The 20128-nt window shown below is 42.7% G+C and overlaps 1 protein-coding gene across 2 annotated transcripts in view; it reads left to right on the top strand.

Annotated features, from left to right (window-relative positions):
• FAM81A (family with sequence similarity 81 member A) overlaps positions 1-20128 on the top strand; it is a 105375-nt gene that overhangs the window by 530 nt on the left and 84717 nt on the right. The window lies entirely within an intron of this gene.

The raw sequence follows: 20128 nt of genomic DNA, 5'->3' as shown, positions 1-20128 counted from the left end.
CCGGGGACGGAGCAAGAGACGTGGGAAGAAAATTCCGTCCAATCTCAGTCAATGCGTATCTGTTGAGAACAATTAGTACAATCAAGAAATAGGTGGGCAGTGAGGAGAAGATTGGGGTCGGGGGAAAAGCGGAATCCTGAAATCAAGGTGGAGAGTCTGATGTTACTGTTTTCAGGGTTGGTAGGTCAGAACAGGATGATCCTCCCTGGATCTAGGGTAGGTAAGATGTGACAACTTCAGAGCAGAGAAAAACTGTAAAGCATAAAGATTTACTGTGATTTAGTTTATAAACTTCGGTCGTAGCCCCTCACTTGAATAGAGGATCCTAGAATTGGAGTGGATGTTAAAAATCCTAGTGTCTAGAATGGGAAATCCTTGTCTAGAATGGGAAAACAACATGTAGTGTATCCATTGAGTGCAATATTATTCAGCCATTAAAAAGGAAAGAAGTACTGACAAATGAACCTTGAAAACCTTAAGTGAAAGAAGCCAGGGGAAAAAAAGACCCCATATTAATGAATCATATAAATGATTCCATTTATATGAAAGTAGAGAATGGGGAAATGTAGAGAGACAGAAATTAGTAAATTAGTGATTGCCAAGGGCTGGGGGGAGGGGAGGATGGGAGTAATTGCTAATGGGTATGTGTTTTCTTACTGGTGAAAATATTCTGGAATTAATGGTGATGATAGTTGCACAACTTTATGAATATCCTAGAAAACACTGAATTGTACATTTTAAAAGGATGAATCTTATAGTAGATGAATTATATCTCCATCTTAAACATTGAAAGAAAATCATGTGACCAAATTCTTGTAGTAACCATCCATCTAGTTAGGCACCAGATGTAATTGAATGCCTACCATAGGTCATCACCATGGCAACTGTGAGTACAATGGTTTCTGCCTTTACCAAGCTTACAATTTTAAGAGGGAGACAGAAGATAAATTTTAAAACAAATAATTACAGGAAAAATGCAAATATAATAAGAAGCGACAGGAGTTTTGTGCAAAGAACTGCCAGAGTCGGAGCTATAGGTTAGGTTAGGAAAGTCTGTAATACAGACTGGCCGGGAAACCAAAAGCATCTGTTGAGCACTCACTATGTACTAGGTACGTAGAGTACTGATTCATCTTTCTCTGGTAACTGATCCCAGGTCTCAGGGGCACGTCAGCTTCAAAATGGGATCAGGTATTTTAAGAACTAAGGAACAGAGGTTACCAAAAGGGAAAGAGCTTACCAGCAACACAAAAAACACTACGTAGGTTGGAAATGACACCTTGCCCAAGCCACCATCCCGTCCATGGTCAGCCCTGATTGGTAGTGAAGTTAACAAGGGCTTTGAGGGATACAGACAAAGATGTAGTCCTTTTCTCCAAGGTTAACCCAGGGATACGAGACACTGAAAATCTCTTATCCTTTTCTTTTCTTTTGTTGGGGGGAAGTAATTAGGTTTATTTATTTACTTTTTTAATGGAGGTACTGGGGATTGAACCCAAGACCTTGTGCATGCTAAGCACATGCTCTACCACTGAGCTACACCCTCACCTACTGAAAAATCTCTTAATAATCCATCAACAACCTATCAATCTTGGATTTATCTAGAAATACTTTGACACTATCTGTCTGTTATATTGGCATTTGAGATTTTTTTAATGCTTATTTTTATTTGCCCTAATAATCTCTTTCCAGTTTCAAGAAGTATTCCCCAGACCTAGAAGGTAGGACTTTGATGAAGATAATTGCTTGTGTTCATTGTTCATGACATTGTAATATAATCCTGTCCCAGATTGAAATATAAATGTATAGATTAACTTCTATGTCTACATATTACTTAAATTATGAGATTTAGTGCCCATAAACCTGAATTTGTAGTCTGGCTTTTTCACTTAACTAGCTGTAAAATTTTAATTTCTCTGACCTTCAGTTCCCTTATTTAAAAAATAGATTGATGTGAGTCTGAAATGAAATATGTACAAAGATGGTCAACAAATGTTGATTCTTTCTTCCTTTGACCTATACAATGTGTTCTAGGTTAGGGATTCAGCCTTGGGTCCCTGGGTAAGATCAGATGGTCCTTGGCCCCCTAAATCGCATGCCAAGTCCTGGGGGCTGTCTGTGTGTGCCCTTTTGTTCAGGGAGAGTTAATAGCTTTCATCAAATCCTCAGAGATGTCATAACTGCCAAAACATTAGGACCCACAGCTCTTGATCATATTAGCTACTCCTCTCTGAGTCTTTGTATTATTGTGTTTTTCTTGAGGCATAAGGATTAGAACTGAATCTCATACTATAAGCAGAGAGTCTAAAAGCAGAACTCACTAATTCAGTGAACATAGAATACAGTGTGTGATCATGTGGAAGAGCCTATAATTTCATGAAGAATCACTTCAAGCCCTCCTCTGCTCCATCCCTGTCTTAGGGAGATACATTGTCAGTTTTGACTGGAGTGACCGTACATCCCAGTTTACCTGGGGAGCCCTGGTTTTTCTCAGTGGAACGATTAATTGCACGCTTCTTGCATTCCCCAAAAGCCTTGTTTGAATGATAAATCACGGCCAATGTAGATTTTTGGCCAAATTGCACCCCCTAAAAAGTCTTCAATTTTTAAAATGGAAGTTCTTCCAGTTTTCTTGATTTACCCCTATTTTTCCAGGTATTTCTTCTTATTCGAGGCCATAGTAGCAATGAAGGGAAAGCAACTTTCAAAACTGTAAAACTCTTTCTCGACACATGATGGAGCTAGTCAGATGAGACTCTATACAGACGTTGGCGTGATTAACTGCGTTTTATCTGGGGCAGAATGAGAAGGAACCAAATTAAAAATCGAGATGGATACAAAGGGCAAATTCCCAGAAGAATCTATCAGTAAAAAAAAAAAAATCACTGAAAATGATCAGTAAGAAGCTAACACGGGGCAATGAAACTAGTTTCCACGTCAGTACCATAAAAGAGCATCAGAATGCGTTCGCAACAGTACAGTTAAAGAAAAATCTGTTAATGGGACAATAAGGGCAGAAATCTTTAACAAGACAGTAATGAAAGAGGCTTGTGGCACATCAGTGAGAGATGTCCTGGATAATCGCTGTTTCGCAGGCATCACTGACTAGATTCAGTAGGTATCAGCTACTGAGCCAAGTGCTTACTGTACAGTATCTTATTTAATCTTCCACACAACACGATTCACTTCATTTGCAGTTAAGAAACTAAGTTGAGAGAGTTTGAAGTAACCTACTCAAGCTGTCACTCAGCCACGTGCACCAGATCTATATACTTGCCTGGCTCTCAAGGCCAAACTCTTCCCCTCTAAGCAGTGACTCCGTAGTCGGAACATCCATAAGGAAAAAAGTCTCCTTATTCAGGCCCAGGATAAATAAGAACACACTCATTAAAACATTTGGCTGGCTCCTAGAAAAATTCTTGCTTTTTTATGGGAATATGCATTACATTTGTGTAGAGAGTTTAACTTAACCTTAGACTTTCTTTGTTCTTCTGATATGTTAATATTGATTTGTTTTTTAAAAAAAAAAAGATATTGCAGAAAATTTCAACAGTGGGATAATGTAATAGGATGCCACTTCTGATTAATATGACCTTTTTTTTGCTATACTGTAACAATTGTTTTACCAACATGATGAAATTATTTAGCCAAAATAAACAGGAATTCCTTAAACATATTTTTAAATTAACAGTTTATTCAATGCATGTTTATATACATTTATTATTATATTTTCTCTGATGTAAGCCAGTATTTTCTTTTCTTTCTTTCTTCAGTTTCGATTTGACTTTGACATGCATAAGGTAAAACCCTAATCTCCCTCCAGATTTAAAAATGATTAAAGAATGAGTAATATTAGTTACAGTGTTCCATGGTCTATCAAGAAGTGAAGTGTTCCCCAGAAGGGAACTTTGCAGATAATTCAATCTCCTGGACCAATTCTGGGTCCACAGCCTGGTTTTCTTTCTTCTTCCCTGTGTCAACTTATGCTGTCTTACTGACTTTTGTGTATTCTTGTCAGTCACCTTTAATCTTTGCTGGAACAAGGCAAGGCATGTATCAATAAATATATGCATTTAACAAACTAAAAACTAACACATAGCTGCATGAGCCTTTTTTTTAAGCACGGAAACTTTTTTTTTTAACTTGGAGGAAAATTTTTCTACATGCTTCGTTGCCTTTTGAAAATGTGCTGCACATTAAGCAGCCTGTGCCTCGATACTCAAGGTCATCACTATAAATATCGATTATTGCACAGGGTTGTTCTGAGCTGAGGTCCTTGGGGACTATTGAATGGAGCTACTGTTTGCCACTATGCTTGATGGCCTTGGACTGCTGTGCTCATACAGTTATCCTGTCTTTTCTTTTTTTAATTTTACATCCTCCATTGTCAGAGGCTTTTTTCCTCCTGCTGTCTGCTATTCCAGTCTAGTCTCCTTTGGTAACAAGGAGCAAAAAAAACCAAAAAAGCACCTGGATTGCTTCATGAGAAAAATATTTGAAAGGTTACCTATGCCCCAGAGCCCAGGAAAAACAACAGAAAGGAAGGGAGGTCTGTGCCTGCTCTCTGTCCTTTTCTGGCTTCCTGGTTTTCTCTACAGGGATGGACGCTCTCTGTCTCTCCAAGCTTCTCCCGCTTACTCATAGTGGCTCCTCCTCCCATAAATTCAACTTGCAAACTGTCTCTCGTTTGTCACCATCCTGACTCAGGCCCCCAAACCAACTTTTAGCTGTGCTTCCCACAGCTTACTGGAAACCTCCCTTGTGGTCCCTTGAGTCAAGTTCCAGAGAAAGAAAGGGAGGGAGAGAAAGAAAGAGAGAATCTGACTCAACCAGCTCAACACTTCACACTATGCCACTCGGGACAGAGGTCACTGGAAAGCCTACGGGTGGCTCTGCTTGGACTGGGTGTCTGTAGAGTCGCATTCCAAGCAAATGTTGTCACAGGGGTGGTGTCCTAAAGCTACTGCCCTACTAAGAAGAGATGGTGAGGGGGTAGCATATAGCTCAGTGGTAGAGTGACTGCTTAGCATGCACAAGGTCCTGAGTTCCAGCCGCAGTCCCTCAATTTAAAATTAAATAAACAAATAAACCAGATTACCTCCTACTACCCCCTCCAAAAAAAAACAAACAAAAAAGAGATGGTGAATGGGGACAGTCTCTGAAGAGGGGACACTCCAACTTTGGGGCACCTGGCTGTTTGCCATCAGCATCTGTCTGCTACTTTAATTTATACACAGTTGTCTTGGTGAGGCCATGACAGAAATTTCATTCTCCTCTTCGACAGAAAAAAAGATGCATAGGTTTTGCAACAATCATCATCATTTCAATTTTATCATCGTATGCCTATAAATATATTGATGCATTTAAGACGTGACATATGTTTTGCCCTTATTATCGTGCACTTATAAATGCATGTTTATGTATGCTTGTAACTATTTGCATATGCATATGGATGTGTGTGTGCTTAAGATGACATATTTTTCAAGATGATGTTACACGCACGGAGGGGGATTTACTTTTTTTTTTAATTAGACTTTATCTTTTATTTATTTATCTATCTTGGATTGCATTTATTTATTTTTTTAAACTTTTTGATTGAGTTATACTCATTTTACAATGTTGTATCAAATTCCAGTGTAGAGCACAATTTTTCAGTTATACATGAACATACATATATTCATTGTCACATTTTTTTTCACTGTGAGATACCACAAGATCTTGTATATATTTCCCTGTGCTCTACAGTATAATCTTGTTTATCTATTCTACATATGCCTGTCAGTATCTACAAATTTTGAACTCCCAGTCTATCCCTTCCCATCCCCCTCCCCCTTGGCAACCACAAGTTGTATTCTATGTCTATGCGTCTGTTTCTGTTTCGTATTTTTTTTTTTTTAAGATTCCACATATGAGCGATCTCATATGTATTTTTCTTTCTCTTTCTGGCTTACTTCACTTAGAATGACATTCTCCAGGAGCATCCATGTTGCTGCAAATGGCATTATGTTGTCAGTTTTTATGGCTGAATAGTATTCCTTTGTATGAATATACCACTTCTTCTTTATCTAGTCATCCATTGATGGACATTTAGGTTGTTTCCATGTCTTGGCTATTGTAAATAGTGCTGCTATGAACACTGGGGTGCAGGTGTCTTTTTGAAGTAGGGTTCCTTCTGGATATATGCCCAGGAGCGGAATTCCTGGGTCATATGGTAAGTCTTAAAATAGACTTTATCTTTTAGAGCAGTTTTAGGATCACAGCAAAATTGAGGAGAAACTACAGAGATTTCCCATACACCTGCCTCCACACATGCATAGCCTCCTGTATTTTCAACAGGGGGGTTTACTTTGCTGGGTTTTTCTTGGGGCTTTTTAATTTATTGTTTATCGATGTATATTTGATATACGATATTATATAAACTGTGTATAATGTAGTGATTCACAATTCTAAAGGTTACACTCCATTTACAGTTACTATAAGATATTGGCTATATTCCCCATATTGTATAATATATCCTTGTAGCTTATTTTATACATAATAGTTTTACCCCCTACCCCAAATATTGCCCCTCCCTAGGGGGATTTACTATGAATAGAGTGTTTCTTGGTGTTAGTGTTCTGTATGTTGGTAGCATGGTTTCCAAACCACTCCTGTTTTCACTCACCACCACAGCAAACACTTGCTACACACTGTTGTAGGCGCTGGAGAACTGTAAGATGAGTGCCCTGTCCTCACAGGATTCGCATCTTTCCCCATACATCAAAAACACACACAACACAGCGGCTTCCTACTTCCATACACAGCATGCTCCTGAGAATACTCACCCATGTTAGGTGTATCAAGTTCAAAAACAGATTAGTGTTTCTTAAGGAGAGGGTTCTATTTTCAGAGAGCTAAAATACAGTCTAAAATTCCTAATTGTGCCTTGTCTCTTAGATATAGTCTTAAGCTATAATCCCAGAATTTAGTAGCTGTTCCTTAGATTTGGGCTTCTCTATCCCAACTGAGCAGAGCTGGCCATCTAAAGTCTAAAAGGCAGCTTTCCGATTTGGGTCAGCTGTTTACATGTTTGGATCATGAATCATTTTCCTTATCTGTGAAAATGGAGGTAATGATAGTACCTCCAACATTTCTTTCTTACGTATTATTGTGAGATTTCAAGGAATTAAATCATGTAACGTGATCAGTATAGAGACTAATGCACAGAGAGTTCTCAGTGTGACTTGCCACCATTGAGGCTAACGATTCATCACCTGCACACCTAATTATTTCCTTCTCTCTCTCTCACTTGTTCTAAGCTTATGAGAGTTACACTTCTGTTGACTGGTGTTTGCATTTATATTTTCCCCATATTTCACTAATTTTGATAAAGCAACAAGGCTAAATGCAACTTAGTAGGGACATGGTTGAATAAACGCCACAAGGCTGAGAAAGATGTTGGCACAGATGGAACTGAACTGTGAACTGAGCCTGCAGGCAGCAACCACAAGAGATCCATCAACATGTTCCTTTGTTACCTGGCTTATCAGCTGATGCCACATAGGAAAGATGGGTGATGTATATTAATGCATAGTGTCCTTCTTGGTACAAAAGCCAATTAGACAGGTCAAAGGTACCAAGAGATAGCACCCCCCCCACTGCCCCACCTTTTATTGTATTAAATTCCTGGGAATCCCAAAATAAAGCCAAATTTGATAAAGTTGTTGATAACTTCCCATAAAAAGATGCTTCAATAAGGCTTTGGTAACAAACGAATTATATAATTGACAAAGACTGTGATTCGAAAAGCAGCTGTGACAGTCATAAGCTTCTACAATTCAAAATAATGCAGTTTTGCTGCAAGTGGTATAAAATGGAAATAAAAGTGCACTTTTATTATATAAGGGACCTCAGTGGACTGCAAAGTGTATTATAGCACATAAAAATAACCATGCACGTATCATAAATCCTAACTACACAAACTTGCCCTAAAATAGTATGCCAGCCCTAATGACTATTACTTGAACATTTCATCAGGAGTTTTTTCTTAATTTCTTTTCAGTTTAAAATCTAGGAGTGGGCATGAGAGAGGTGCCAGGGAAAGCAAGTCTTAGGAACAATTTATAAAGAAGTAGAATTAATGTTTTTTTCTTGATTAATTTCCTTATAAAGTTAAGTTATTTAAAACCATAAGCACCTGGCAGAAAAAAGAAAAAGAAAAAAACCAGCTAACAGAATAAAAAGTGGTTGAATAGATAAATGAAAACCAAAAGAAAAATAACTAAATTTCCAATTTTTGTTTGCAGTACGTTACCATTGGTTTTAAATTACAAAAGAAATGTAAGCTGCTGCTTATAAAACAAAGCATATGAATTTAGAATTCATAAAGGAAAAAGTGACAGTTCACCTGCCCACACTCTTTCCTACAAGATTTTAAACATGAGGAAATGTCAGTTCCATTGGTAGAAAATGAGAAACCAAAAGGAGGCTCCAGTTTCAGTGAGCTCCGAGCTAGATGTGTTTGGTTGGAGCTGATTGAGATCTCGGCGAGATCTCCAGGCATCCCTAGGAGGGATGGGTCGAACCGTGGTGGAGATGTCAGGTCCGACATGTCTGTGCCTTTGCAGTCTTTGTCTAGCTGTCCTCTTGTAGCTTTGCATGTGGAACCACTCTTTTCTAACCCTTCTCTCCCTCCTCATATCTCTGTTGGCAAGGCTATGGGGAAACAGATTCCTTCTGTATTTTTGGTGAGAGTATAAATAGGCTGAAACCTTATGGAAAGCAATTTGGCACTGAGACAGGAGGGAAGGGGCAGGGCACAACCACTGAAGGAATGACGCAGCAGCAGAGGACAGGACAGACTGGTTACAACCAAGATGGAGAAAGACTCGACTTCCAGTAGACCTTGAGCCTCCTGGTGCGTCCACAGACATCATGACAGTTCCTAGGCCGACCATGAAAGATCGAAAGTGGGCAGAGGCCCAATTCCTGGAAATCCTTGCCCCTTCCCCAAAGTAGTTGGAATAATCCTCCTACTCGTTAGCATATGAAATTACTGAACCCATAGAAACCAACAACCCCACACCTAGGGGTCACTCTCTCTCTTGCTTTCTGAGAGGGTCTGCACTCTGCCTATGGAGTGTGTATCTCCTAAGACATTCTCCTTTCTGAGTGAGATGAACCCCACTCTGTCTATGGAGTGTATATCTCTCTAAATAAACTTGCGTTCAGTTTACTATGCCTTGCTCCTAAATTCTTCCCTGCGTGAGGGAAGAACCTATTCTCCAGCAACAGCACTGTCTAGCAATGTTACAAAATTGTGCCATCTCTGACCCCACCATTCTGCTTTGGGGAATTTATCCACAGAGGTACACACACAATAGAAATTAACATATGTCTACAAAGCATCATTGGCAGAGCAAAAGATTGGAAGCAACCCAAATGTCCATCATTTGTGGAACTGGTTAAATGTATTAGGAGACAACATATAATAGAATTGTTTAAATTTTTAAAAAAAACTGTAAAAACAGAATGAGGAATTTCTCTCTGAACTGATATGGAATGATTTCCAAGATGCATCCATAAGTTAAAGTGAAAAAAAGTACAGAATAGTAGGAATATCAACGGTAGTACATATATCGAGCCATCTTTTGTGTAAGAAAACAAGTACGGGGAAAAATAGATTTGTGTTTGTGTTTGCCTGAAGAAACTTTAGAAAAGACACAACAAACTTACAGAAGTGTTTGTGAGATGTGGGAGCAGGGCAGGGGAAAAAACCGTATGCTGGATACGTTTTGTATTGCTTATTTTTGAACTATTGTAACATGTTAGTGGGAAACATTTTAAAATATTATCAAGCAGAATACAGTGTTATTACATATGGCAGACTAATACAACGGCTAATTAGGGATCATGCAAACAGAGATTTTGAAAGTCTCTGAAGGCTTCCTGGAGTGGTGGCATATGAGCTGGCTGGCCTTAAAGACTGACCTAGAAAGGTGGAGAATCAGCATAGGATCTTCTGGCTTTTAGGATCTGCATAAGCAAAAGGGATATGAAAGCTTACTGAGTTGACTGGAAACGCTTCTCCCCAGGACATTTTCCCAAACTCATTGAGAAAATAATAAGCTGAGAGTTCATTTTTGCCTCCTTGGAACTGTGGCCAAACGAATCTGGTTTCGCAGTCTTGGCTCAATGTCAAATGCAATTTACGGTGCTCCTTATATACTGTTCATACTCCATCCTCAGATATGTCAGAGCTCTTGCCCTGCTCACCTTTGAGAAGAGTCACCAAGTAAAAGTGAAGTTATTAAGACCACAAAAATCGAATCCTAATCCGTTTTGTGACCAGACCTAGCAGAAAATTCAAACGATTAAACCTGATTTTTAACCTCTTAAGCCTGAGCCATAAATAGATCTCTTACGGTTAATGGACTCAGGTTTGGGTAATTATTTAAGTGTTGAAGCCGTAAGAGTATGTGTCTTAGTTACATTTCTTACCTTCACATCTCTTGATTTGTATCTCTGTTCATTTGTTTTTGGGGGGTGGGGGAGGTAATTAGGTTTATTTATGTATTTATTGTACTGGGGATTGAATCCGGGACCTTTTGCATGCTGAGCACACGCTCTGCCACTGAGCTGTACACTCCCCGCCTTGACTGGTATCTTCTGCCTTTCCACTAAACGGGCCACGGGCGGAGCCGCTGGAGATTTAGAGTAGGTGATTCCTGACCACAGCATAAAGGAAAATCAGCTTTGTTTTCACCAAGCCTCATGACATTGCTCAGTAATCCTAAAATGACTCATTGTAGTACTTTAAGATCACATTAATCCAGTTGCCTTGAAAACAGTGCTTTAGGGAACTGGATCCAATTGTGTTCAAATCAATCTCTCTCCCTCTCTCTTCTCTCTGACTCTGTCTGTCTGTCTGTCTGTCTGTCTCTCTCTCTCTCTCTCTCACAAACACACACACAAACCCACACCATCTATACAAAGAACAACAAAAAAAGCCTTGAAGAAAATATGACAAATGTTGACACTGATGGGATTCAGAGAGTAGGACCCTGGATGAGCTTTCTTTTCCTTTAACCTTTTTCTATATTTTCCAAATTGTATCTAATGAGCAGGAACAACTTTCATAGTAAACACAGAAAAGAAGACAATGTTGAAGAGCAGGAGTGTGGGGGTCCAAGGCCGGGCAGGCTGCTCATCCCTTAGCTCACCTTCCAGGAAGCCCCAAGGGAGCCTGGACCACTGTGGTCATCTCCTTGGAAGCTGTCGCACAGTCAGTTCCGGGGAAGGAGGAATGGGTGCCCGCTGTTCCTTTTACTTAGCTAACCCTTTGTAGCTCCTGCTGTCACTCCTAGATCATCTTCAGGCCAGACTCGGCACCAGTTCCCCTCCCTCAGTCACCCTCCTCCAAAACCAACAAATCCAAAGCCATAAACAGTCTCGAATAATGGAGAGTTTACTGACTTTTCCTGAGGAAAGTTAGGCAAGTTCCTTATAACATATGGAAAATTTCCTTAAAAACACCTTTATGTACCTCTGAACTTGCTTCCAAGTGTCTCTCCTAGCAGCTGCTTCATCCCCTTCCTCCCTCAAATTGCCTCTGGGGCCTGTGGTGCCTGACATCCTTCTCCTTCCTCAGCTGCCACCTGCTGCCCAGTTAAAAGAAAGTCAGTTGTCGGCCAAATATGAACCACCTCCTCTTTTTTAGGCAGGTCGTCAAGGCTCCTAGTTCAACTGAATTAATGAAACGGCCCCTGGAAGCTGGGTGAAACTTCCTCCCTTAATGCTCTAAGCAGCACAGCCTTGGAAGCTAATGTAGGGTTTGTGCAAAACATGTGGCCATCGGGATGACTCCTTAATGCCAGATGCGATCTAACTACTCTTAGGAGTTAAAATAGAGTGATTTGAAGAGTGGGACAGGGGCAAGGCTGTTCAGCATGTGGGTTCAGCTGGACCACTGTGCTATGTGGGCTGTGAAGCCTTCTCTCTCAGAAGGTATCAGAGTGGGGTGTGGGGGATTGGAGGCCCCAAGACAGGAGGACAGGTGGAGACCCACAAACCCTATGTCTGAATATTATGAAGTTGTAAATCAAGCTAACAAATCATTAAATAAAATATGTCCCATCCTCCTACCTTGACAAAAATACCTTCAGGACTACCTGGAGGTCCAGGTTTGAATTTAGAATTCCTGGACCCCTGAGAGTTCCCTGCTAGAACATGGCAGCATGGGGAGAGCCAGCCCACCCTTCAGTCCTCACTTCAGTCCTCATCCTGCACCCCTTGCTCTTCCCGCGCTCCACTCCGGCCCTTCCTGCATCAGCAGGGGTGCCTCGCATACCCATATGGACTCCCCAGCCCATACCTCTAAGTTTCCTCCCCACCCCACTGTACCAACCCTTAATTGACTCCTTAAGACTGAGGTGTGCATAGCAGCATTGGGTCACTCTTAGAAGGACTGCTCTGGGCCTGGAAGCAAGCTTGGGGATATCTGGGCAGAGAATTCTGCGGCTACATGTGTTCAGAAAACGGGGGGTTTGCCAAACAGCCCATTCTTCACTCATAGTCTTTGTATGTCCTCCCCTCTGTGGTTTGAGGAAATTCAAGGTCAAGGTCAATATTAACTGCCTGTTAGGAGGCAACGGGGTAGATTTCATGACTTCTAAGCATTATTTATGTCACCCTTCTGCTGAACAGGGTGTTGGGAGAGCTCAGCAGACCATGGTCCACTCCCAGCACGTAGTGCCCTTCAGCTAGCTTCTGACAGGAAGCAAAGTGCCCCTCTGTCTTTTGCCACTTTCTGCTTGGTCGAGATAAGCACCTAATGGGGAAGGACCTTTAAAGGCACAGCATGTTGGCAGGAATATTTAGTTTCCCTGTTTGGTCACAAATAACCTTTCCTGTTACCTAGGGTGAAAGGCGGAGAGGGAACACAAGGAGGGGAGTCAGAGAGGTCCAAGGGCTGGAGAAGGGTCACAGAGACAAACGGTATTACCCTAAAGTCTTCTGACCCTTCTCCATCGGGGTTCTCCCAACCATGAGACAGGGCAGCTCTGCAGGCCTTGAGTTCAGAACTGCAGATCGGGAACGGGTGGGGGCGGGGCTGAGAAGCTGAGCTGATGCCCTGGGGCTGGGTGTGCGGTGCAGCATCTCTGTTCTTCTGACTCAGGCTGGAGGGAGACGGGTGTGCTCTGAAGGCATCCAGCTTCTCCTCTCCCATTTTCACTACTAGGCTCCAAAAGTCTCTGCTGTGGAGGCTGGTTCCATGTGATCTCAGCCAGTAAGGATTAGACACAAAAATTCTAGAGAGAGGTTCATAAACACACAGGGCATGAATCAAGACCTACTCTGAAGAAGAAAACGTATTAGGGTAGGGCATTTGGTGAGATGTCATGGAGGTCCTGTAGCACCTGACTTTTCTCTGAAGTCTGCTCATGTCACCTCCACCAAAAACCGCACTTAGAAGGAAGTACACTCTTCTGGTTTTGACCTAAATATCATTCACCGGATACTAGCTCTGCCACCTGTACTTTCATTTCAAAAGTAAAGTTACTGGGAAATGCCACTGGGAGTTTGGAAAGAGAAATGATATAACTCCTGAATATTATGGGGGAAACAAAATGCAGCCCAGGCAGCCAGGTTTGCACTGAGTTCTCATAATAATATCATTAGGAAGCCACAGGTCACACCATCCCTTACACAGTGGAGAGCCTGCAGTGTTTCCATTAGTGAGAGACAGAATTTGTAGAGTAAGGGAGGGGGAGAGAAGGAATGTGCAGCACTCTGTTGATAATAACAGGAAATAATAATGAAGAGAAACGCTGAGGAAGTTATCTCAGGACCTTTGTACTAAAGTCTAACCTCCAAGATCCCCCCTACATGTGCCCAATATGACGCATAGTAAAAGGTCCCCCTGATAACCACGAACCCTGAGAAAGCAAATTCAAGCACTGTAGCATCTTTTTCTCTCTGAAAAGATCTGGAACCTGCATTTTATGACGTCACAGAAAGTCACAAAACATAGGTCAACCCATAGCTTGGATTTTACAAGAAGATCAGTTGACATCCATGTATGATTGCCAGATAAAGTATAGAACATCTTTGTTTTTTTAATTAATTTGCTAAGTCTGGCAACCCTCCATCTGTGAGTCCCCAAATCTTCAATCATCTTTGATTTCTTGCATAATAGAAGCTTAATGTGTGACCCAGAAAACCCAAGGACATCTGAGGTCTTGGATGTCGTGTGGGGCCATTCAGAAAATGAAAAGAAAAACTCCCCTTGGAAACTAGAGTGTCTCTTCCAGTTGACTTTTCCCACTGGGCAGACTTTGGTGTCATCCTTCCTAGTCACACTCATCTATGTCAGAACACCTGTTTTGACTACCAGTCAAGAAAGGAGGGGAAGGTATAGCTCAATGGTAGAGTGCATGTTTAACGTGCACGAGGTCCTGGGTTCAATCCCCAGTACCGCCATTAAATGAATGAATGAATGAATGAATAAATAAATAAATAAATAAATACAACCTAATCCCCCCCTGCAAAAAAAGGAAATATCTTAAAACCAATTAGGCAATAATACCCACTCTATGAGCACCTACTATGCGCGAAGCATTGTGTTAGGTGCTTCTGTGCCTCCTCTTGTTTCATCCTCACTGTATCCTTGAAGGTAAAAATTTTTTTAGCCTCAATGTAAAGATGGAGATTTGAAACTCAGAGATGTTTAAAAAAATAGAGCTGTTCCAGGTCATATACATGGTAAGTGGAAAAGCCAGGATGATGGTGATGAAGACGACAATAATGGTGGTGATAATGAAGACAGCTAACATTTGCTGAGAATGTATTATATGCCAGCCAATGTGCAGATTGTGCTATATTCATTAACTCATTCAACTGTCATAACAGCTTTTCTCCTAATTGGTACTCTAATTAACTCTATTTTAACGATGAAAAAACTCACTCATGCTTGGTCTGCTGACTCCAAAACATTGACTTTGTGGTTGGTTGGCCAGGACTGCCTTTGATCCTACCTCTCCACCCATTGGGTCCTGACGTCCCATCCCCTGTCTTCCTCTCATAGGCTGCTGAATGCATTTGTAGATCCAGCTGCTTCCTGAAATGTTAACCTTGGACTTGGCTTATCGGTTCTTAGAAGATGAGGTTGACCAGAGTCCCCCACCTTAAATCTGGCAAATTTTGTGTTTTCAAGCCCTGAAGATACACTTCTTACAAATTTCATGCAGATTATACTCCCGGGAGCTGACATATAACCAGAAAAACAGCTTCAGCCCAAACGTTCTTAATCTTACCTCCAGGAAACACTTGATTTTTGCTGAGCGCAATTGTAGAGAATCTTCCAGCCGGTCAATAGACAAGTCTGGCTTTACATCAGTATGGCATCTCTGGTTTCTTTCCCGTGGTACTGATGCCACAGATCCTCCTTGGGAGGTGTGCCTGCCCCACTGCCTCAGTGCAAGTTCAAGGTTGCAGAGACAAATGGAGGGACGAGCAGGAACCTTCCACCCTCCCGCTTTCTCCTTATCAGCTGTGTGAAAAGGAGACCCCTTCTACGTGGGTTACAATGTGATCCCTGGAGCCAAGTGGGTGGAAAGTTGTTAACCCAAGTGGCATGTGCACAGTCAGTGACAGGGGAAGGGGGAGTTCATGTAACATAAGGGAGAGAAGTCATTTTGTTTGGGCTGCTGCAGCATTATTATTTTGACTTTCACTCTTTTTTTTTTTTTTTGCATGAATTCTCTGATGACTGTACTTATATAGATGTTGCCAAGTTGGACTCTCTGACCCCTGTGCTGGAGGCTCAGCTTGCTCAAACCCTCGTGGCTACACTCTGGGGAGTGAGGCTTCTTTGTGAAGTTTTGGCTGGAGCCCTAAACAAGGAGTTCTTGTTCCAAGCTGTGGCATGTGACTGTGGTTTTAAAGCTAGAAAAGGAGAATCAGATGGAATATTACATAGTAAGTGAACTAGTCATTTAAATTAATAAACAGTGGTTATCTGATAAGAGTTATTATGGCAGTTTCTGCTGGCTGAAGACAGTGAAAGTCCAAAAACCCAGCATAATTGAGACCTCAACCTGTAAGATTATCAGATTTGTCCAGACACTTGGACTTTATTCTTTTGATAACGTGCAATAATTTTTATTTCAGATTTCTGAGAGAGTGTCCAGGTTTTGTACGCCTATCTAGCTCTTGGCCATTATTACTTTTGTTTGTACTTTGAAGCCTTTATCAATAAGAGATGAGCCAATTGAAGCAGAAATTCTTGGTGTAAGGGTAGGAACCCCCATCACACTGCATTTGACCTCCAAAAGGTTCTGCAAGGAGAAAAGGTGAATTAATTAGCACAGATTCACCACTAGACTCTGCTAAAGAGTGTATCACCAAAACTCATCAATGCTGCTACAGATGAGCCGGTCTGCCCGGACACACTCACTCCTCTGATCTTACTCAAATTCGTCCTGACAGTCTGCTTCTGCAGCTAGCGATGGAGACACAAACGCTGCTATCAGGGTTTCCCAGATTGCTTTCAATATTCCAAATGCCAAACCATCAGAGTTTTTTAAATTACTTTTGATTTGCCAAACAACACACTATCAGGACATGGAGAGTAGGAGAGGCCAGTTATAGGACATCTGTGTGTGCGCCTTTTTACCTTGTTGTCTGTGGGTTTATTGGTGGTATTATTTGACTGTTCGGTCCAAGAGAAAGAAAATGCACTAGAGGAGAAACGGGCATAGCCCTAAGCAGGGCCCCACCTATAGGCTGGAAACGCGAGACTGGAAAGCCACCTTTGAAGTGGTTCCTAGCACTGCCTTGGAATGAGTAGGCTTGGCTTTCTGGTTACTTCCAGGGTGCTTGCAGATATGTGGGTGATCGGTTATGTTAGGTGGTGGCAACTTTGGAGCCAGCTTCATAAGAAGAGTGTAAACTCTAGTAGGGTGATTTTGTTCCCCTCAGATAAGCAACTAAGCTGCGATAATGTAGGGTGTAAATATTTTCATAGGGAAAAACACATGGGAGGGTCACTGGATAAGTTAGGATTTGTTACATGACTGCATGTAACAACCCACCCCCCCAGAAAACCCCAAAATAACAGTGCCTTACACAGGATGGAAGTTTATTCCTCTTTTATATACACAAAAGCAGGAGGTAGGCGGTGCAGAATGGATGTACAGTAGCTCCACAGAGCCATCTGGAAACACGATCTCTTTCCAGTTCAAATCCCTACCATCCCTGGGGTGTGGCTTTGTTTTCATGGTACAACTTGGTGGCTACAGAATCAGCCATTATGTCCTCCATCAAATGGGGGAAGAAAGAAGACATGTCCCCTCCCCATAAGAGCATGTCTTGGAAGTTACAGACATTTCTGCTTTCACATCAGTGGCCAGAACTTAGCCAAATGGCCATATCGAGCTGCAAAAAAAAAGGCTGGGAGATGTAGTCTTTACCCTAAGCACCATATACTCAGTTTTAAAATTAGGGCTTCTAGAACCAAGAAGGAAAGAAGAGAATGGATGTTGGGTGTCTACTATTAGTGGTCTCTGCCACAGACGCTGAACCCAGCCATGGATGTCAGAATTGTCCTCCTGAAGGAGGTGATGTCTGAGCACAGAATGAAATCTGACTGAGTCTCATCCAGATGACGGGGATGTGGGAGAGGAGGAAGGGAAGAGTGTTTCACGGGAGGAGGCAGCATGTGTGAGGCGTAAGGGAGAGGGAGGACGGAAAGACGCTCCTCCTGGCTGGATTACCAAGTGAAGGTGGGAGAACTCACTCCCTCATTCCCCCATCATGTTCTCAGAGGTCTGGCTCTCGCCCTTGTCTCCTGCTCTATCTGATCCTTCAAGTTTACTGACCGTGGCCTTTCCCTTCAGGGCAGGAAGGGAAAGAGCAGACAGAACACCGTGTCCTGCTGAAGAAGGAACTTAGCTTTTTTTTCCCTTGGATTTAAGAACTGAGAATGAAGAATGAAGCATCTTCAGTGAAGCATTGACGAGGCTCCAGGGTGGGTGAGAGGTGGACAGAGAGCACCCCCAGGAGGCCATCTTCGGCCCCTCCACACCTAGGAGATAGATAACCTCCTTCTATCACTATCACAACCATGACAGGTGGGATCTGTGAACTGGGAGACCAGGGCTCACTGGGAGATGCAAAGCCATCTCCAAGTCAGCTTGTCCAAGACTGACTCATACTCTTACCCACCAATTCATTCCTCTCCACTGTCCCCTGTCTCCATGAACACACCTCCACACATCCCCACACTCAAGTGAGAATACGGAGTTATCTGAGCACCACCCTGTCCCCCGCCCCTCACATCCAGCCACTCATACACCTTAATAGCTCTCACACCTGCCTCCTCCTCGCCTCTGCCCTCTGGCTAGTCCAAGCCACTACCACCCTCTCCTGACTTAACCGCTGTGGCTCTCTCTGGTTGTCACTCAAACCCTATACTCTCTGATCACACCACACCCAGTGTCATCATTTCACAGCATAAGATGCTCGTGATCCCACCCCACTACATACATCCCCAAGGGGGGCTTTCTTCCCGTGGCCGGCACAGCGCTAAGTCCTCAGAACCACACCACTCCTGCCGCTCAGGAGCCCTTCCCTCCTGTTCTCCCTGCGGTCCAGCCACTTGGGTCAGCAGTCGGTTCCACCATCGCTCTGCCCTCCCTTCTGTCTTGGGGCTTTCCTGCAAGCCGCGTGCTCCGCCTTTCTCCCGGTGAACGCCAGTCATCTCTCTGTTCTCTGCTCTGGTTGCTGAGTGCTTCCTAAACTCCCTCTTGGCTAAGAATCGTCCTCACACGTTTCCCACGTTCCCTTCTGTGAGTACACGTGTTGCCCTGCGATTTCACAGTCGCTGCTGTGTTTCCCTGGCTGGGTCACCCACAGGGGCAGAGCCTCCAGCTGCAGCAGGGCCTTGAGGGGCGAGGGTCTTAGGAGAGCTGCCGGCCGAGACGCACCTTCGCGGAGAAGGGTTTACTTGCGTTCTTCTCTGTCCCACAACCTACATTTGGGAACAAACCTCATACCCATTATACTCATCAGGGTTACAAACTGGTAGCCTACAGTCCAAATTAGTCCTTAAATGTGTGTTTTGTTTGGCCAGAAGGATATTTAATTTTTTTTTTTTTTTTTTACCATTTGAAAATGTTAATGTTTTTTGATGTTTTGTGGCAGACAAAGTCGGCTTCTGTTGAAATGCATGTCATCTGGCCGGCCCTTGGGAACACTGAGTTTGAGACCCCCATGGAGGTGGCATTGATGACATGGGGACCTCTCAAGTGTGAGGCATGTGTCCTTGGAGTAAATGAAAACATGGATGAAAATTAGAGGCCACAGACGCAGGGTGCCCAGGTTAGATACTAGAGCTCTCTCTCCATGCACACACAGAGGGAAAAGGTAAGGACACGAGGACATAGCAAGAGGTGGCCGTCTGCAAGTGGAGGGGAGAGGCCTCCCCAGAACCCAACCACACTGGCACCTTGATCTTGGACTTCCAGCCTCCAGAACTGTGAACAAAGACACTTCTGTTGTTTAATCCACCCAGACTGGTGTTTCGTTATGGCAGCCCTAACAGACAAATGCTACCTTTCTCTGTCCAGATCCCTCTTGCTAGGAAGCCCCAGGTAGGGCCTTCTTGCAGTCTGGGCAATGCAGATCTGGTTAGAGTTGCAGAGATGTTTCCAAAAAAAGAAGGAATGAGCATGCATGGCACACAGGGAGGTCACTGATCCTTTTCATGTTGAAACATTTCATGTAGTAAATTTCTTCCCCATCATTGTAAATGTTTTCTTCAATGCCACAGGATTCAATGTCAAAGAATTAGTGGAGATTGAATTGTTTCTAAAGGTATATCTCAACAAACAAGCAAACAGCAAATCCCATTTCTTTTGGGGGCTGGACAGGATAGGGGAGACACAGCCCCTGCAGAGCCGAAATGGGAACGAGAAGGCCAGAGGAGAGATCTGTCTCGTCATTCCAGGAATGTGAGGGCCATGGTCCTTACTTCTTCCCGCCTCAGAGAGGGCCAGGAGGACTTCAAGGTGGAAGGGGCTGTTCACTCTGCTGTGGGATTCTGTGCTAGCAGTTTGAGAAAGTTCCTGCATCCAGAAGTCTATTCTCT

This window comes from Camelus ferus, chromosome 6 (genome assembly GCF_009834535.1).
Source record: "Camelus ferus isolate YT-003-E chromosome 6, BCGSAC_Cfer_1.0, whole genome shotgun sequence".
NCBI lineage: Eukaryota > Metazoa > Chordata > Mammalia > Artiodactyla > Camelidae > Camelus > Camelus ferus.
This window is presented reverse-complemented; position numbering and strand designations above follow the sequence as displayed.